The 19,548-nt window shown below is 32.3% G+C and overlaps 1 protein-coding gene across 1 annotated transcript in view; it reads left to right on the top strand.

Annotated features, from left to right (window-relative positions):
- Window positions 1–1,601: 1,601 nt before the first annotated feature.
- Window positions 1,602–19,548, top strand: part of LOC140436337 (uncharacterized) — a 223,365-nt gene continuing 205,418 nt past the window's right edge. The window contains exon 1 of the mRNA XM_072525061.1: window positions 1,602–1,792. The gene's annotated coding sequence lies outside the window, so the exon portion shown is untranslated. The remainder of the gene's footprint in view (window positions 1,793–19,548) is intronic.

Genomic DNA, 19,548 nt, shown 5'->3' with positions numbered 1-19,548 from the left:
ATACAGTAACCGACTGTACAACTGATAATAAGCTAATAAAACCTTCAAGTCTCGATCAGGTACATTTTCGTAGAAATCTGTTATATAAACAAACCATTGATATTTTATTATTGACCCAAAATTTTATTATAGAATGGTTTCGTAATAGATAATATCATAGGTAGTACCATGAAATTTTAAAAAAGGCACAAATAGGCGGAATTTACGAAAAAAGGCAAAAAGTGCAAAAACAATTATAATAGGCAAAATAGGAAAAAAAGGCATTTTGCCTATAATCCGAGCTTAAGTAATGAGACATCGTAAAAAATCGTAATTGAGGTGGGTCATCCTATAAGCTGTCCTCTTTTTGAATAGTCAGTCATTGTCACACAACTAATTCATAAGAGATCTAAATAAGTAATACATAACCCAACCTGTATACACTCGATTATCTGATTTCTTTAAAACATAAAACTGTTCATCTAACGAGTATGTAAGGTAGAACCTTTTATATTCGGATGTGGATACAAAATGTAAAGAAATCATTTCCATGTTACATTTGATTATATTCAAAACTTACTCCAATAGCCACGGTGTATCTGAATAATTGAGCTTCTTCTTCATCTTCCTAGTCGGTAGCTTGTTCTCAAGCATCGTAATTTCGTAAAATCTTTTGTATCCTTAATATTCCATATATTATTATAGATTTATTGAAAGTTTTCAAAATTTCCTACTACACTCTGGATATTTTGTATACTTACTCTGAGTCTTCTTTTACATATAATTGAATGTATTTTATAATTATGAATACAGTATTATTAATTAAACGTATCGTTTCAAGAACAAAATATGATTGAAATGTCAAATGGTAGTAGTTCAGATTTCTTTTCCTAGATGGCGTCGTTAATTTACTAGACAAACGGTGTGACTTGTCATCATAGCCTTTTATATAGATAGATATCAGTTTGTATTTCTGCTATATGTCACAATTATTCTTTGTTCTCCAAATAGAGTTTTTGCCACGGAATATTCCTCTCAGGATTCTTCGTTCAAATATGAAGGTTTTCATCATCGATTGTTAGTTGGTTTTCTATTGTTATGTGTTCGCCATCTTGAAACAACTCTTCCGTTCATGCATTGCTGCCTTTTTATAATTTTCTTTTCATACCGGTAAATTTTATGACTTTTCCTCGATTTCTATACATTTCTAAACCTTATAATTTTCTTTTTCTTATTTGATTTTTTTTATTAATCTTTGAATCTTTTTATGCTTTTTATTGTGTTCTCGTTACATTTCCTTTTCTCGGTTACAACATTTAAAATTTCCTAGTAATTCTCGTTTTTTAATATGTTAATAATGTCTCGTTTGATTCTTGTCTTAAATTCGTCGTGTTCTTGTTTATGTTTGGTACCACTTCTATTTTTATATACTTATGTACATATAGGGATTCCATAATAAAAAGATATCCATCATAATTTTTAATAATTTTGAGAAAGTTAACACCAGATAAAACCTAATCTCCATTACAATGATAAGCAAACCTAAAATTTTTAACATAAACATGAAAACAATATATTTTACGATAACCGACCACTTAATGGGTTTTCGTATTTTCTGTTATTTAGTTTACCGTTGGTAGTCGCGGTGTATGAATTCGGTAGTACCTTTACATTTGTACATACGTGGTAGTACTTTACAAGGTACACATTCGACCTAGGAATACCGATAACTGCTTTTCGATAGTTTCGTTGCAACTCTGTCAAGTTTCGGGATATCTAAGGACTATATCAAAACAAATATTTTTCTTGCCAGGTAAAACAAGCATTTTATTATTATTAATATTAATAGATAAGTGCAACAATACAACACTTTCCTATAAATCAGAAACTTATTTGGTCTAATAGACATTCTCTAGTCAACACTTGTTTTAAGAGTTGATGTACAATGTTTATGCATTTGCATAATAACATAATTATGCTAACACCATGGTGCCTACTGTCATTGTAGGTCAGAATCTGACCAACTATCTGCTTTAAAGCAGATTAATTTTTAACTGCTGTTCACCACCTTCTCCCAGCTTTTTCAGCAAAGACCAGTTGCTCCTCGATGTCTTCTGTGTTCCTCGAATTTCTCTTTCTTCTTCTGGTGCAATCTATTACTGGAATTTTGCGGACATCAAAATCTTTATTCTACACCGTTCTTAGTAAATGTTAAACATTCTGGTTCAAGCATGTATTACATTGCTCCCCTTCTTACGTTTTTATAGCCTTCTATGTTTCTCTAAATTATTGGTCCTACCAAATTCTATTTGTCATTTCTCATAACTTTTCTAAAGAGAGTCGTTCTGCTGACTCCATACCATTGTCTAAGGTTCTTTAGTCAGGACGTACGCCTACGACCTGGAGCTCACTTTTCTTAGATCTTTCATTCTATTATTAATTTAGGAGTTCGTAAGATGTGACGAAAATATTCGTGCTTACAGTTTTTATAGTAAATAAAATTTCATGTTTATTATCCAATCTTAGAAGGACTTTTTCAGGACGTATTCTATCCATCCATGATATTTTGAACATTCTACCGTAGCACCACATCTCAAAGGCTACCAGTTTTTTACACATAGAGCTGGAAGTCGAAGCTTCCACGCCATAATACCACATACTTAATACATAGTTCGTAGTTTTATGCTAGCTCATAGTTCGTAGTTCTCATATAGCAAATAAAGAGAGTGACAAAATATAAATATTTGGGAGCTAACATCAACACAGAATTAGATCCAGACCAAGAGATCCGGGTACGAATAGAAATGGCAAGGACAGCGTTCTTAAAATTCAAACAATTGTTCTGTGACAAAAATCTGAATACTGCGCTGAGACTGAGGTTTGTTGAATGTTACGTCTGGTCGCAACTATTGTACGGGGTAGAAACATGGACACTAAAAGCGCAAATAGTTAAAAATATTGAAGCCTTTGAACTTTGGATATACCGGAGAATGTTGAGAATTCCATGGACTGCCAGGGTCACCAATGAGGAAGTGCTGAGAAGGATGGGTCGAGACAAAAAATTGTTGAGAACGATAAAAGTACGCAAGACTGCATACCTTGGACACATACTAAGAAATAATAAATATAGTCTTCTGCAGGTCATCATGCAGGGTAGAGTCGATGGCAAAAAGGGAATAGGTAGAAAGAGGAAGTCATGGCTGCGAAATATTCGAGACTGGACAAACATGACTGTAGACGAATTATTCCACGTTGCAAAAGACAGAGAAGCTTTTAAAAATGTGGTCGCCAACCTCCGTTAATGGGGACGGCATAGGAAGAAGAAGAAGTTTCATGCTAAGATTGTGACTACACAAAAGGTATTTCATTTTAATAAACAATGCCCTGGCCTGTTCGACTATTGTACGAACTTCTTGCCTATTATCTCAGTTTTTATTAAGATGTCAGCCTATGTATTTGTATGATTGAACACGTTATACTTGCTGTCCATTCACTTTTAATTTGTACGTGATGTGTATTTAAAACCACCAACCACTTTGTTTTTTCTTCATTCAGGTGAAACCCGAAATCAGAAATTTTGGATGTAAGTCGATCGAGCAGGTTTTGTAACTCCAGAGTGTCTTTAATTAAAACGGTATTCAAATGATGAAGTTTGCCAATGTGAGTCTATATTACTGATGTATAGGAAATAGTTAATTCTCACAAGCTTAGGTAGTTTTTATTGTAGTTAAAATTTAGGCTTCTGCTTCAAGGCTTAGAATATATGCCCCATTATCAGGCCACTATACAATGGTTTTTGTTTTATTAAAAAAAAATAAAAAATGATGGGTTATATATTGTAACAGGTTACGTTAAATTTAACTACAATAAAAACTTCCTAAGAATGTGGGAATTGACTCTTATACGTCAGTAAAACGGTATTATCGACATGCCTTAAGTTGTTTAATTTTGTACCATTTATAGTCAGGTCAGGTGTTATCCGCGAATGATTTTTCGTTCATTTCCTTACATATGTTCATTTGCTCGCATTTTTCTATTAATGTTCGTCCGGTGTTGTCAGTGCTAGAATGGGAATAATATATTTTGTTATTTTATAAGGTTTCTTTCAATTTTTTATAAAAGTTTAATAGAATAGAAAATTGTACAATTTTATCGACAAAGCTTACAAAAAGTCAAAAAACCATTAAAACGAAAACATAATAATTAAAATTTACTAAAACTACATAAATCGTCCATATCACAAAATAAAAGTTAATAAAATATACAATCCATTGCAAAATTTAACTAAATTGCAAATTGCATAATAAAACCTTACGAACTAGTTTTCAAGCTGCTGCATATGATACCCAAATATAAAAATGTCCTGTAATTTCTTAGTTATTAATTAAGAAACTCTTCCACTGAATAATATGGTCTTTCAGATAGATACGCTTTGGTCAATTTACGGAACTAAAGGAAAGAAGTTGTAGATTTAAGTTGCAAAGGGAGATGGCTGTATAACTTTTTTACCGAATATAGAATAGATCTCTTTACTAACTCAGTGGACGGGATGGGTAAATACAGATCAAAGCTTAAATTTCTGGTGGAGTAGTCATGATTAGGTCTTGCTGGAAAAACATGTAGGTGTTAAAACATTAAGCAAACAGTTTCTAAAATATATAAAGAGGCAAGAGTTAAAATCTGCATACGTCTCTCAATACATCTGCAGATCTTGCCAGAATCACAACATCCTCTGCATAAGCCAATTTCTGACAGTGCTTTGTTCTTAAAGTCCTTCTTCTGTTTAAATTGCTATCTCTAAGACAGACTAAACATGCTTTTAAACAGGGGGTCTCCTTGCTTTAAACCTTATTTGGTTTTGAAACTGTTTTACAGTTTCCCGTTGTATTTGATCTTCATGCTTATTTTGCTGGTTGTCACTTTAACCAAGTTAATTAGTTTTCTTGATGTTTTCAAATCCTTTAATATATTCAGTAATTTTTGTCGATTTTCTGAATAATATGCTTCTTTGAAATAGATAAAGACAACATTCATAGCACATTCCCTCGGTTTGCCTCGATGTAAAAAAGTAATCTGTAACTGATCTGCTTTTTCGAATGCCACATTGATACTCTCCTATTATTTGTTGCATGTACTCTTTCAATTTAATTGTATTTTTATTTAATTGTATTACATATACAGATGCAAATATTTTAGAGTTTTCTTTGATCCAAGTAACATAGTTATTTTTCCTAAAAATAATCTTCCCCCACGAGAATTAAAGAGCTTAAGAAAATTGATAAACATATTGTACTAAACAGAAATTATACCTATTAAGATAAAAAAAGAATTTATCATCATCATTGGTGCTACAGCCCTATAAAAGAGCCTCGACCTTCCCAACTCTATTACACTCCCAACCTGTCACAGGTTGTGACATAAGGATTCTTTTAGGAGGGTTCTTCTGCTGTGATCTTGCCAGATGTCCTGCCCATCTTAGTCTTCCTATTTTTATAAACGATACTACGTCTTTACCACCAAATATATGTTTATATCTGTGATATATCTCGTTGTTGTACCTCCTTCTCCAAACACCATTTTCACAGATGTCACCAAATATTCTTCTCAGAATCCTTCGTTCAAATATAAGCAGGAGATTTTCATCTGCCTTGGAAATGGACCAAGTCTCCGACCCATATGTCAACACTGGTTGTATTAGGGTTTTGTATATGGTTATTTTTGTTTTTTGGCTTAAGTTTCTGCTTCTCATATGTCTACTCAGTCCAAAATAGCATTTGTTTGCTAGGATTATTCTTTGCTTGATTTCTTCCATCATGACGTTCTCCTTGGTGATCAGGGAGCCTAAGTATGTGAATTTGTCCACCACTTCAAAGGTAGAATTAAAAGAATTAGTAGACAAAAAAAAGTTAAGACACTAGTTCATCATCTTCTTGACAATTTATATAGTTCTTACCGTACAAGTTTCCTTAGACACTGCCTTTGTTGGAATTTTTTAGACTATTAAAATGACCAACGTGTCTTCAGCTAACCGTTACTTTTATATGTAAAGTTTACACAGTGATTATTATTTGTTTTATATTATATTATAAAATTTGTACTATTAGCAATCAATCTAAATGAGTTTAGTTTAATTGCTGTAATGAAAGACATTTATTGTAGATTTTATTTATACCGTATAAACTTCTCTTGACAGGATATAATATCTGAAGTTCAATATTAATGTCCTATAAACGTTATAAAGGTAATGATCACAATTTTTTCTTTAAAATGTAAATAACGATCATTGACCATGTTTGTTGGAAAAATATGTAAAGATTCGTTATATAATTATTTTTATTATAAACTATATCCATATAATCGATCAATTCCGTGATATTTTCAAACTCTTTTTTTATCATCAGTGTACTTAAAGCAGTATAAGACATAAGAATATAGGAGAATAGATCAAAATAAAAACCTCGCTATGATATAGCTAATTTAAAATGAAATTTCAAATTTTACCATAGAAAAAAATGCGTTAAAGGTTATATCACAGCTATTGTATAATCTCTCTATTTAGTGCTTTAAACCATTTCTCCTTTGCATATTCCCTTCTTTTGTCCCATTGTTCTCTGCTTTAGTTTTGGTTTTCTGGTAGTCGTGTAATGTAACCAAGTACATCCTTATTATTGCTTTATTTGATTTACATTACATGATGAACATTTACTGCCGCCTCTATTCCTTTGTTTTGTAGACTGGCAGTTTAGCTTTTCTTGATACATTTTTTTGCTTTTAGTATTGAATTTAGTGACTCTACCATTCTGCTTCCCTTCATTAATCTTATGTCTCTCTTTTTTCATTCTTTTCCTGTGCTCTTTATGGATACTCGTAAGTATTCAACTGCTGACACTTATTTCTAATTATAGGCAGCCTCTACTTCTTTCATTTCGATATAATATATACTAATATATGTTATGCCTCCTTTAGTTTCCATATGTTGCATTTTTGTTTGGTTTGTCTCTGTAAATTTCTAGAAAACTTTTTCTAAATGTTTTTTCATTCCCGCTAGTATCACTATATCATATGCGTACACTATGCACTGTTCCTCGCTATTAAAACTAGACCTGTTTGTACTCATATTTAATCTTCATACCATTTGTTCTAATACTAGGTTGAATAAATTCGTTGATAGCGGATCCCCTTTTGTTAAACCTCTATTCACTGCGAACTCCCTTGAAAAGCTTTCTTCCATTGTTACCGTATTTATCGTATTCCTAAGCGTCATTCTCACTAGCCTTATAAGCTTTACTGGTATTCTAATGTTCTCATGGTCTCATTTAGCATCCTTCGATTTAGGGAGTCGTATGCTTGTTTAAAATTGGTAAAAAGTATATGTAATCCTAAGATTTGTTCGTAGCTATTAGTTTGTATTAATTTTAATATACTTATTCGATCAGTGGTTGTTCTTTCTGGTCTAAAACCTCCCTGGTATTCTGCAATCACTTTGTTATCACATTTTATGAATCTTTTCCTAATAATTTTTGCAAGTATTTTAGAGACTACTTCTAATAGTGCTATATCTCTACAATTTTCGCACTTCGTTTTGTTTCCTTTTTTATAGATGGGACAAATAAGAGCGCTATTCCATTGTTTCGGCATTTCTTCCTTTCGCCAAATTATTATTGTCATGGTAAACAACATCCTTTTCTTCTTTTGCCACCTTCCTTAAAAATCTCAGCTGGGATACCACTTTTTCTTTTGCACTTTTGTTATTTTTTAGGTCTCTTATTATTTCTTCAACTTCATTCAAAGTTGGTTCTTCGCACGTCCCTTTTTCATCTTCTTGCCAAATTTCATTTTCCTCGAGTTCCCCTTGTTGGTCTGAATTTAATTGATCTTCGAAATATTCCGCCCATCTTTTGAATTTTTCGGTTGTTTCTCCTAGAAGTAAGCCTTCTTTGTTTCTGTAATACTATGAATTATTTTGTGTAGTTTCTCTGAATTTCTAAATATCTTGGCAGACATTCTTTACCTCTTTGTATATGTAGGCTTCTTCTATGTTTTTCAATCGCTTTTCTAACTGTTTTCTTTTTTCTGTAAATTCTTTCCACTTCTCTTCTTCTTGCCACCATAGTTTTCGATTGTATTTTGGGTATTTCCTTTATCTCTTTGTAGTTTTGTTGTTTCTTCTTGCCAAAACATTCCTACATACTTCATCGAACCAGTCTTGCCATCTTTTTATATGCTCTCTTCCTATACACTTTTTTTCTGGCTGTCTGTATGGTCTGCCACTCTTTTTCTATATCCTGTTTGAGTAGATTCTCTACCTTTTCATTTATTTATTTCTTTAGTCTATTTACAAGTTTATAACCTGCTTCTCTTAACGGCGCTGTAATTGGTAATTAGGTTTTGGAATTATTGGTAATTCTTGTTTCAGTTTTGCTATTATTAGTGTATGGTCACTGTTGGTATCTGTCCCTCTTTAACTCCTGCAATCGATGACTCCTGCCTTATCATGTTTGCTTTCAATTAGGACATGATCTATCTGATTTTTTATTTTTTCATTGGAAGAAGTCCATGTTACCTTATGAATGTCTTTGTAATCAAAACTTGTGCCAGCTATCTGTATTTCTGTATATTCTCTGTTGGGATGCTTAGCTTTTCGTAGAACTCTGTTTTGGTTTCTAAATATTTATATTCAGTGGGCGCATGTACATTAACGATACATATGTTCCATATGTTCCAAAATATTTCTTGGTCTCCCCACTGTTGAACAGTGTACTCGTTACTATTTTTATTATTTCATTTTCCAGTTGTTTCGTTTTTTGCAGAGCAAGGACATCTATTGTATCTTCTGCTTCAAGTTCCGCTCCTATCGGAGATTGGAAATCATTCTGGAAATAGAAATCATTGCATAGCCACGAGATTTTACGTCTTCCTACGCTTCTTCTGCCTTTGATTTTACCCTTCGAACTACTAAGAAATATAATGCAGGGTAAAATCAAAGGGTAAAATCTATTGTATAGTTTTCCATAATTTGGTCTAAGTTTCTTAAAGCTCCCTGATCATAAGTTCCTCTCACAGCCCAAGTCCAAATTTTTATTATGTCCTTGGATTGTTGCCTTTTTTTGTGTTTATTTTTCCGTTTTCCACGGTCGTATTCCATTGCCCTACCGTTTTGGTTCTATATCTCCCTAGTTGTTTTTCTTCTACTAGTTTTTTGGCAATTTTTCTTTGGTATTTTCTTTTAGTTGTTTTCTTCATCCCATATCCATTCATTCCCATTCATGAACAATTTATTGTAGCCTATTTTTACCTGTTTTCCTTTACTTTTTCTTCCTTTGCTATTTTAACTGTTTCTTTCTGTATTTCTTTTTCTTTTGATGTTAGATCATTATTAATTTAGATGCGATGTTTATCATACTTTAACTTACTTTTCCTATTTATTACCTAAATTTTTGTTGCGTTCCTCAGTTATTGTGATATGAATATATCCATGCTTTCTTTTATTTTCTTCTCACCCACACCGTATGAAATATTATTAGAACAATTATTAGAACAATAGAGAAAGAACCAGAAATATGGAGCCCTCACTAAATGGCTGGCTCCTATATATACTTAGTTTTGCAACCGATCAGGTAATAACAGCATAATGTTATGATGACCCAGAGTATTTGACAAGAATACGAAAAATGGCTATAATACTAGATAGTGTAATGTTATAATAAAAAATTATAAATCATTAATTTTAACCCAATTTAGATCACAAAAAGTAGTATCTGTGATATTAAATGTTCCAAAAAAACCGGAAAGTTATCTGGATTTCATTTATAAATGTTGCTAAATAACCTTGACAGTTTGAAGTTGAATGCACGCGGTTTCCATGAATTTTATAAGTTTAGCAAAGCAACGGATAAGGCGAAAAATTAAAAAAAAAATTCATATGTAAATTTACAACCAAAAATAATACTCCAGATAAGTGAACATGACTGGTAATGCGAAGTTGATAGTGTATTGAAATTAAAGAAAATAAATTTACATTAAGAATCTTTTATATCACCAAAATTCTGAATAATCACACTGCGGTTGTGATTATCAAACAAAGTGTGGATTTTCGTGGCGGAGTCTCTAAGAAATTTTAAATCTTATGAACGGAAGGAGAAAACATTGGGAGAAAGAACAATGAAAATATAAAAAGGTCCAAATATTGGTGAAAAAAAGAATCGAAGAAGCAAATAAAAATTATATGGTTTAGAAATGTATAGAAATCGAGGAACTGAAGAGCAAATATTATCCTTTCAACGTTCACAAAAAAAGTCAAAGATTTTACCTCTATTGAAAGAACAAAGTAATGAGAACTTATAGCAGATGAGCATGGAAAACTTATATTGGACCTGCCAGACAAAATTACACGATGAGAGTAATGCATTAAGGATTTATTTGAAGGTAACCAAATACACAATAAGCGTAAACCGATTAGTCATCAAAGACAAGATTTCACAATGGAAGAAATCTAAAATGCTATTAAAAATTCAAAAAAGATCGAGACGAACAAAATCCGCACAGTGTTTCAGAAATAAATTAATAGCACAACCTTCATATATTAACTACTATAACACTACATATGCCACAGGAATAATCCCGTATTTAAGGCGTAGACTGTATTTATTATTATTCTAAAAAATAATTTTGCTAGGAACTACTCTGAATACAAAGCCTTATTAATTTCTAACAATAATCCCCCAATTGGTATATAAAAAACTAGATGTTGACATTAATAAAGCTCAATTTGAGTTTAAAAATATCTTGGGAATCAGAAAAATACTATTTACCATCAATGTAACAATGACACTACCAGATAAATTAAAGTCTATGTTTCGAGAAAAATAAATCTTCGCGTAAAAAGGCATAAGATTTCTTAATAAATCATAAAAAACATAACAGAAGACCATAGCATAAGATAATCTCTAGAACCAGACCAAGACTAGCAAAACAATTACATAATAACTAAAGAATCAGAAGACATCCTTTACAAAACCAAACACAACAAAGCTACATGGCCGGCTGGATTAGTTAAAATAGAAATAAATTTTAAAATTATGGAACCGCTATGGACAAGTATGTCCGCTACATTTATGGAACCTGTGATGAAAAAGTCAATTCTGCATACAAAATTAATGCTAAAATAATCATTACATTTCAAATTCTATGTGAGATCTTGATAGTTAACGATCAATGTAAATTTAAAACAAGAAGGTCGTGTCTAACCATTTTTTACAATTTTATTTCAATTTATTTTCAATACAGCGGTTTCGGTAGAGTACCTTTCTTAAGTGCCTTTTGTGTTCTGTTATACGTCTGATAAAGGTTCTACCCGTTTGAGCGATGTAAGTTTTTACGCACTCGCCATATTTAAGTTTGTATATACCACTGTGTAAGTGCTTTTTCTTTTTGCTCTTGTTGTTCTTAATATATTTGTGTTCTGAAAGTTGGCGTTATTCGTTTCTCTTTTCTATGTTTGACTATTATTTTTGATATCTTGCCTGTATATGTAATAAAGCAGAAGGTATCGTATTCTTTCTCTGGTAATGGAAAGACAATATTTTAGGATTTTTTTATTCAGTTTTTGGTTTAAATTTTTTTTGTCATACGAAAGCCCTAAAATTTGTCTTTTTACCAGCAGAGAAAAAAACCAATACCTTTTGCTCAATTATAATATACATGCAAGATATCAACAAAAATATTTAAAATAAGAAAATAAAGAAATAACTCCTGCTTTCAGAACCAGCAATAACTTGAGCACATACATTAAAAACAACAAGAGTCAAAAGAAAAATCACTTGCGTGTAGTGACTATCCAAAAACTTACATCAGTCAAACTGGTAGAACCTTTAACAAACGTATAGCAGAACACAAAAGGCACGTCAGAAAGGCAATCTTTCAAAACCGCTGTAGTGAAAATAAATTTTAATAAATTTTGTGAAAGTTTAGAAAACAAAAGTTTTACTGTATGTAAAACACTTTTTTGTTATGATGGTTTAACCATAAGTATACAATTTATTGTCTAGAGCCTTTAATATTATAATCTATTTATTTACTTTAATAATCACATCTACGATATAAAAATATTTGTTTAACAAATGCAACCTAAATATGCAAATAAAAAAAATATTTGGTAAATGGTAAAAATACGTTTGCAAACAAAAATCTATTTTCAGATAAAAGGAAGAATTATTTTTAGCATATATGTTTGTCGATGGAATTTCAGCTTTTGATTTATCTTTTTTATTATTTTTTTCGGAATAAAACTAAAATCTCTTTTTTAATGTTTCGTTATATTTTATAAAAGCGAGATAGGACACATTACTGAACGCTTACCCTGTCATTCTTGCTCAGTAATTGATAGCAGTCTAATTATCTTTTCTATTTGATCATCGTCCCTTAGGTTAAAATACAGGGTGACAGTTTAAAATTGTTTTAAAGTTAATATCTTTATTTCCGTATTTAATATGAAAAATCGAAATTTTCTTTTTAAAGGTGAGACTCTCAGTGAATATTGTTAACCCTCAAGGTTCAATTTCCTAGCAGAGATAAATGTCAGCCTAGTGGTCGGCTTGATATCCTGTATGGTTCGTCTCCATAGATTTCTGCTGTCCTTGTGGTAATTTCTGTAACATCGTGCATCTGTTGGAGATCTTCCTCGTAGTCTTCAGCCTTCTACCAACCCTTGAAAGTCGCTGCTTTCTATTGTGAAGGGCTAGTAGTTGGACAAGATGAAAACAATCTGCTTGACGTTACAAGTTTAGTGAACTCATTTCCTGGGGAATAGAGTGTGGACTTCTTCTTCTTAACATGCCATACACCAAAGTGCGTAGGCGACTGTCTCATTACTAGAATTCTGTTCTTGGCGGCGTGACACAGCTCGCCTGTATTGTGTATTCCTGTCCATTCTTTAATATTCCTTAACCAGGATAATTGTTTGCGGCCGGCTCATCTCCTACCTTCGATCTTCCCTTGTAGGATTAACTGTGGTATTTCATATTTTGCTCCTCTCAATATGTGCCCAAGGTAACCAATCTTGCGTTTTTTAATTAATTTAAAGAGTTCTCTTTCCACGCCGGCTCTCTTAAGGATGTCATCGTTTCGAACTCTATCCACCCAAGGTATGCGCATCATTCTTCTTAATGACCACATTTCAAATGCTTTAAGTTTGTTGATAGATGTTTTTTTCAAAGTCCACGTTTCCATGCCATAAAGCAAGATGGACCATATGTTGCACTTGACCATTCTGTAGCGTATTTCGAAATTTAGGTTTTGATTACATAGGAGCGGTCTGAATTTCACAAAAGCTTGTCTTGCCATTTGTATTCGGGTTTTTGTGGACACAAGAATCTTATAAGAGTGACATCCTCTTACCTCCTGAAGAGGGAGAGGAGTTGGCACCTTTGTTCGGGCATCTTGTTTAGCAGACTCCCAATTCCTAATACAGAAATATCAAGTCTGTTCATTTTCTGTAATAGGGTTCTTAGTTTTCCTGCTTCATATAACGTTTCTACATTCCTTCTGCATTTTCTAAATTTTTCATTTAACTTCAATGGCTATTGGTTAAAGTGACTGCGGATCTTGGGATCCGAATACATGATTAGCAATTACTATTTTGCCGATAGTTTTCAACACGATAATTGTTCTTAACAAGAATATATATTAATTTGGTGGTGGACAGGTGCATAACTAAATTACTTATCAAACTAAATTACCTTTCCAATGACGTGTAATTTTTTTCTACCTAATTCTTTCCGAATTTAAATTATGTTATTGATAGTTTTTGAGCTGCGCCTGCGAGAAGGTAGATATATTAAGGATATGGCAGGAAGATGTCCTTCGTGGAATCAAAATTAAAGTGATTTTACATTTTTTTCACAAAATTGTGTCTTAAAAATATGTATTCCGTTTCGATTTAGCTTATCTGAGAAGAAAAACGTCAAATATTCGTGTCAAACAAACTGATTATCAATTTTGGATGTTCATATAAAAAACATCTCAACCGGATCGAACCTATTGACACAAATATAATTTTAAATTAAGCGTTTTGTATAATTTCTCGTTTTTTAAATGTTATAATAAAATAACTGATAAGGTTACAACCTTGAACTTGATTGAAATTTTAGTTTCGCGTAATCGGAGATTTAATTAAAAAAATATTTTATTAATCTCGCTTGTGAAATATGCTTTATATTTTATACAAAGGGACCCAATTAAAGATTTATCACTGAGAAAAACTAATAAAATTTTAGAGGCGTTTAATAATTTTTATTTTTGGGTGAAAAATTTACTAAATATTATATAGCATCATCTTAAATAACGCAGCTTAACTGCCATTGGGAGATTGAAAAATCAGAACTTAATTAAGTATTTTTGATGCTCTGGTTGATGATGAAGCCTTAAGCTGTGATAACCTTTGATTTGTGGGAGTGAACTTTTTTTATTTTTAAATGCATATTTACAATCTAATCATAAACGGTACATTGAGTAATTAGTAAATAGGTACATAGTATATCAAAAAGGAATATAAAACGTAACTTAAATATATCACAAACAAGAACACATATTAAACAGAAAAAGATTTATGGCAAAGTTACGGTAAGCTGTTCAGTGGATGTTCTACAATTAGTCATATATTCTTCTGAGCAGTAAAAACAATGTTTTAGAAGATATTTTTTATAACTTTATCGAAACTATTACAGCTTAGCTGTGTAATACTTTTGGTAAAATATTGTAATAGTTATAATTAAGGCATTTTTTATCTGAAAAACGTAATCTACAACGATTTGTTCGTACGTAGTGACAGTTTCGAGTATTGTGAACTTGGGCATCAGACTACTTTATTAAATGGGCCCGTTTTCTGCGACTTTCAGTTAGAACTTGAAATATCAACAGAGTAGATAGCGGCATAATTTTGAATTTGATAAAGAAAGGTCGGCAGTGTTCCAGATAACTAACTGCTGCTAAAATTCTGATAGCTTTCTTTTGCATTCTAAAAATTTGAAATGCATTTGTTGAATTGCCCCATTATGATTAATCCGTAGTTTAGGTGAGAGTGGAATAAAGGAAAATATGTCATTTTTAATGTTTCAAAGTTGATAACCCTTGCTAGTTGGCGAATAACAAATAATGAACTTGATAGCATTTTCTTTAGTTGTGAGATATGAGCCGACCAGTTCAGTCGATTATCTATGAGTATTCCCAATAGTTTAACAGTCTCTTTGTTGTCTGGATCATTGTGTAAATTACTTGCAGATATATCCAAATTTTTGCGTTTTATCAGAGTTAGGCTTTAGTTTGTCTGCGGATTTGTACGAAGATATGAATTTAGGCAAACCGTTGAAATAAACAATAAACAAAAGAAGTCCTAATACCGAACCTTGTGGGACTCCACCTTTTACGGATAGAAAATTAGAGAGATGACGGAATCACCTTTTTTGTAGATAGGTAGTACTTTTAAGTATTTGAGTAGTTCTGGAAATACTCCAGTTGATAGAATGAAGTTAATAAGATAAGTAAAAGTTATTAAAACTATTTGGTAAATTTCTTTTAAAAGTTTGCTATTAATTTCGTGAACGTCCCTACAACTAAAATAACTCAGAGACTTTATTATTTGAGAGACCTCTTCTTCCACAATGGGATGAAAAAAAAGGACTTGCTCGGAGAAGAATAATTTCTATAAATGAAGAGAATATCGAAAATAGTAGTGGGAATAGATGTAATTAAATTCTCTGCAATTGTAGTAAAAAATTTAATTATTGCGTCTGGAGGTAGATCAGGTTTTACCGAACCGGATCTTTACGAAATCGAAATTTACTATTTTTTCAGCAGTCTTTAGGTTTATTTTTGCAATTAGTAATAAAATGACAGTAAGCTGGCTTTTTAGCAATTTGCAATTGGCAATTATGTTCAAATTTCTGTTGTTTATATACTTTGAACAAATCGGGATCCTTAGTGGCATCTGCAATATATTTAATAAGAGAAAAATTAGATCTGTAAGACCCTAATTCATTACTAAATCATTGCACGGGTGTTTTCTTAGCAGTTTGTCGTACTTTATAATTGAGGAGGTGTCAATCAAAATCAATCATGTCCACCTTTAGAAGTTTTAGGGAAATCGCAAAAAACGTATTAGTAAATAACCTTACATGAAAAATCGGATAAATTAGCATATATCATTTTATTTATTGAAATTAACTGACTCTTGGTAAATATTTCAAATCTGAAGGTATAAATAAACCTGTAAATACATTTTAAAAAAAGGACATGTTCTTATTTGATTGAACTTCATGGACATTGATAGAAGGGGTTGATAAAAAAAACTCTTAGACTACTTAAAATATCTATTGTATTGTTACAAAAAATATCTTAAAAAATGGCTAACATTTACCAACGACACTTTCCACAAAATATAAATGTTTAAATGTGTAGTCCAATGTCAGGTTCTAGACAATCACAGGATTCGTCCACTTCGTCAGCATCAATTTCGTCGTCCTGAACTTCCACTATTATGGTCTTATACCAAGATAAAAAGTCATGTTTCTGCCAGTCATCACCATACATTTTCACAAGTAACGTCTCCACGTCCTTCTTCTTAGCTGCTTTCACTATATTGCTCAGTGGAAGTGACTGTACAGGAGTTGAGAACGACCTTGCAGAATGCCAGCCTTTTTTTTAAGGCTTGTTGTAGGTTTCAAAATCACTTTCAAACCTAAAATTCTGTGCCGATTTCACTTTGATAACAGTAAGTTCTTGTCCATTGCGGTTGACAGCTTTCTCTTTCCTCACAAAAATCCTCTTCTTTTCAGATATCATTTCAATGTTTTTAAATCATGTAGCCAAACTTTTAGCATCAATCAATCCCCAATCCTCTCCAAGTTTCCGTACTTCTCCAACAGAACTATATACATTGTAGTACTCTTCCTTTGTTGCAATGGTAGGCTGCTTCCTGAGTAACTTTTTAACCCTTCCGAACACCCGATCAGCGGGGAGGAAGCTATGCCCGCGAACAGGGTATGTTAGAACAATCTCCTCTAAAGCATTTTGCACTGATCCTAAGTAATACACTAATGTGTGAACAACGGCATTGTTTTTGTTTTGACCGGCACACCCATCACAGAACAGATTCAGTCTTGTTACATTTGAAAAATTAGCGGAGTTCAAGAAATTTATAAGTGCAGATGAAACTTCGATCGCACCCCTTCCTGCAAGTTCTTCAGTCCATACGTAAAATATGGGGTTTTGTGCGTTTGATGCTACAATGCAAAAAGAGTAAAAACTTAATTGTCTTTTGTAGAACGCGTCTTGAATAGGAGTTTTGGGAAGTGCTTGAATTTGCTGGAGATCAAAACAGAAAGTAACCTCATTTTCTTTGTTTTCCTTTAAGAGCCCATAAAAAGCATTAGCTCTTAATCTGTGTATTCTTTTCTCCATCATAAATTGGTTGACCACTACCAAGTCTTTCACAGCTTTAGCCTTCTCAATTTTCAGCTGAAGATCTATTTTATTGCATGTACTGCAAACGTCAGAAGCTGGTGATGAAAATCCGATATTTAATTCATTGAAAACTCTCCTAAACATAGATTTCTTAACTTTAAGATTATCAAGTACAGAATCATTGTATATTAGCCACAACTTCTTAATGTTTAAGTCTGCATTAAGATAAATCGTTTTCGATTTTTTTCGATTATAGTGGCTTTTTTTTCCTCTTAAATTTCTCAAAAAAAGGCGGACTGATTCCTTGTTCGCAGCAGATTTGTGACTCTTCCTATCGCCACCCCTCTGATCTTTAACAGCCTTTGTTGTAATATGCATGAAAAGTTTCCTACACACAGGTATAACTTTACCGGTTAATGAAAGTATAGAATATTGTACACTAAACCTTTTAGCCTTTGATTTTTCGGAGGTAGGCCTAGGCCTTCGCCGCTTTATGTTACGTTGATTTATCCAACTGGCAATGGTGTTATCTTGCGTGTTTTTGTCAGGTATTTTGTAGAGGATATTTCGAACAAAAATAACATCTATAGGCCTAACTAATGCACATTTCATACCTTTGTTCATGTGTTTACATGGAAGAAACACACAACATCCCACTGGAGTACTGTATCGCTTAAGCTTGGCTCTAGTTTTTTTATCCACAGTCTTTTTATTTTTACGAGATCCTTCATTGGCATCGCCCATTCTCACTAAGTTTTCTTCATCCATGAAAAATTTCAATTTTATTTAATAAAAACTACTACAATAATATTAAAATTAAACCACAGTGCAATACAAACTCAATACTCGCTATCGACATAACCTAGAGGGAAAACACAGACAATGTGTTGACATGGTCAAATCACGTGACCAAATCGGGGCACTCCGATTAGCTGAATGGACATGTGGTGGTATGATTGAAACCAACTGTGGACATGATTTCATTTGATTTGGGAACCTAATATTGTGTATTCATTTTAAACAGGACATGATTTTTTTTAACCGAAACCGAAAACACCATAGAATAGGATTCACTCTTTATATTATGAAACAGCTGCTAACTCATTTTTTGATTTTTATGGACATGATTGATTTTGATTGAGACCTCCTCAATTAACTTATAATTAAGTAGTTATAAGCTTCAGTGAGAAAGACTGTCAAAAAATCAGGATCATTATTAATATCATAGAAAAAGTCTAGATTTGTACTAGCTAGCGCACGTTTAAGCTTCTGTAAACCAGAAGAAGTAATAAACCGTTAAAATGTTTAATTAGTGTGAAAAACTTCATGCTTACAATCAATAAATCAAAATTTAGCTCGATAGTCAAAAAAAGAAGGTTTAAATACGTCCACTCTCTAGATATTTTCAGAAAAAATTGTCATATTGTTGTCTATGCAACTATTGGACTGGGATGTGATTCTAGTATAATCGTTTATAATTAATTTTAGGACAAAAGACGTTAATAGATTTTAAATATCAAAGAAGGGTCAGATTCAATTTTAAAATTTATATTAAAATAGCCAAGTATGATCAGTTTGTCTAATTTACTAAGCAAGGACGTTATGGCATTCTCTACGCTATACTATGAAAAAGCGTAATTAAGTCGTACAAAAATCTTTTGATTTCAGAGAGCGAGACGTCAACAAAGGAAAGATTAGTAAAAGCAAAATATGAAGAACTACAAGGAACATCCTTTCAAACTGACCCACTTCCAGCAGCGCAAATTACAAGATTCAGGAGATAAAATATTTTTCTTTGCTAAGACAAAAACCAATAATAAAGCGAATTCCTGAGAAATTGGCCGTTGCATACATTTTGATTATTGCTCTCCGATAAACAAAAAAGCCAATTTGAGTTGTTGCAACAGTGTAGTGCCGCTTGATGCAAGCAATCAAGTATAATGGGATCGTTGGCGGTTTATATTGATGATGGTAAAAAGTGCGCAATGCAGCGTTTGCTGCCAACTTTTACAATTAATTGATCTGATTCTTGATCAATTAAGTGGCTGACTACTTCTTGCCCAATAAATCCAATAGTATCATGTCATGATTGCTGAAAGGTACAACTGCGGC

The sequence above is a fragment of the Diabrotica undecimpunctata genome, chromosome 3, assembly GCF_040954645.1.
Source record: "Diabrotica undecimpunctata isolate CICGRU chromosome 3, icDiaUnde3, whole genome shotgun sequence".
In the NCBI taxonomy this organism is placed as follows: domain Eukaryota; kingdom Metazoa; phylum Arthropoda; class Insecta; order Coleoptera; family Chrysomelidae; genus Diabrotica; species Diabrotica undecimpunctata.
This window is presented reverse-complemented; position numbering and strand designations above follow the sequence as displayed.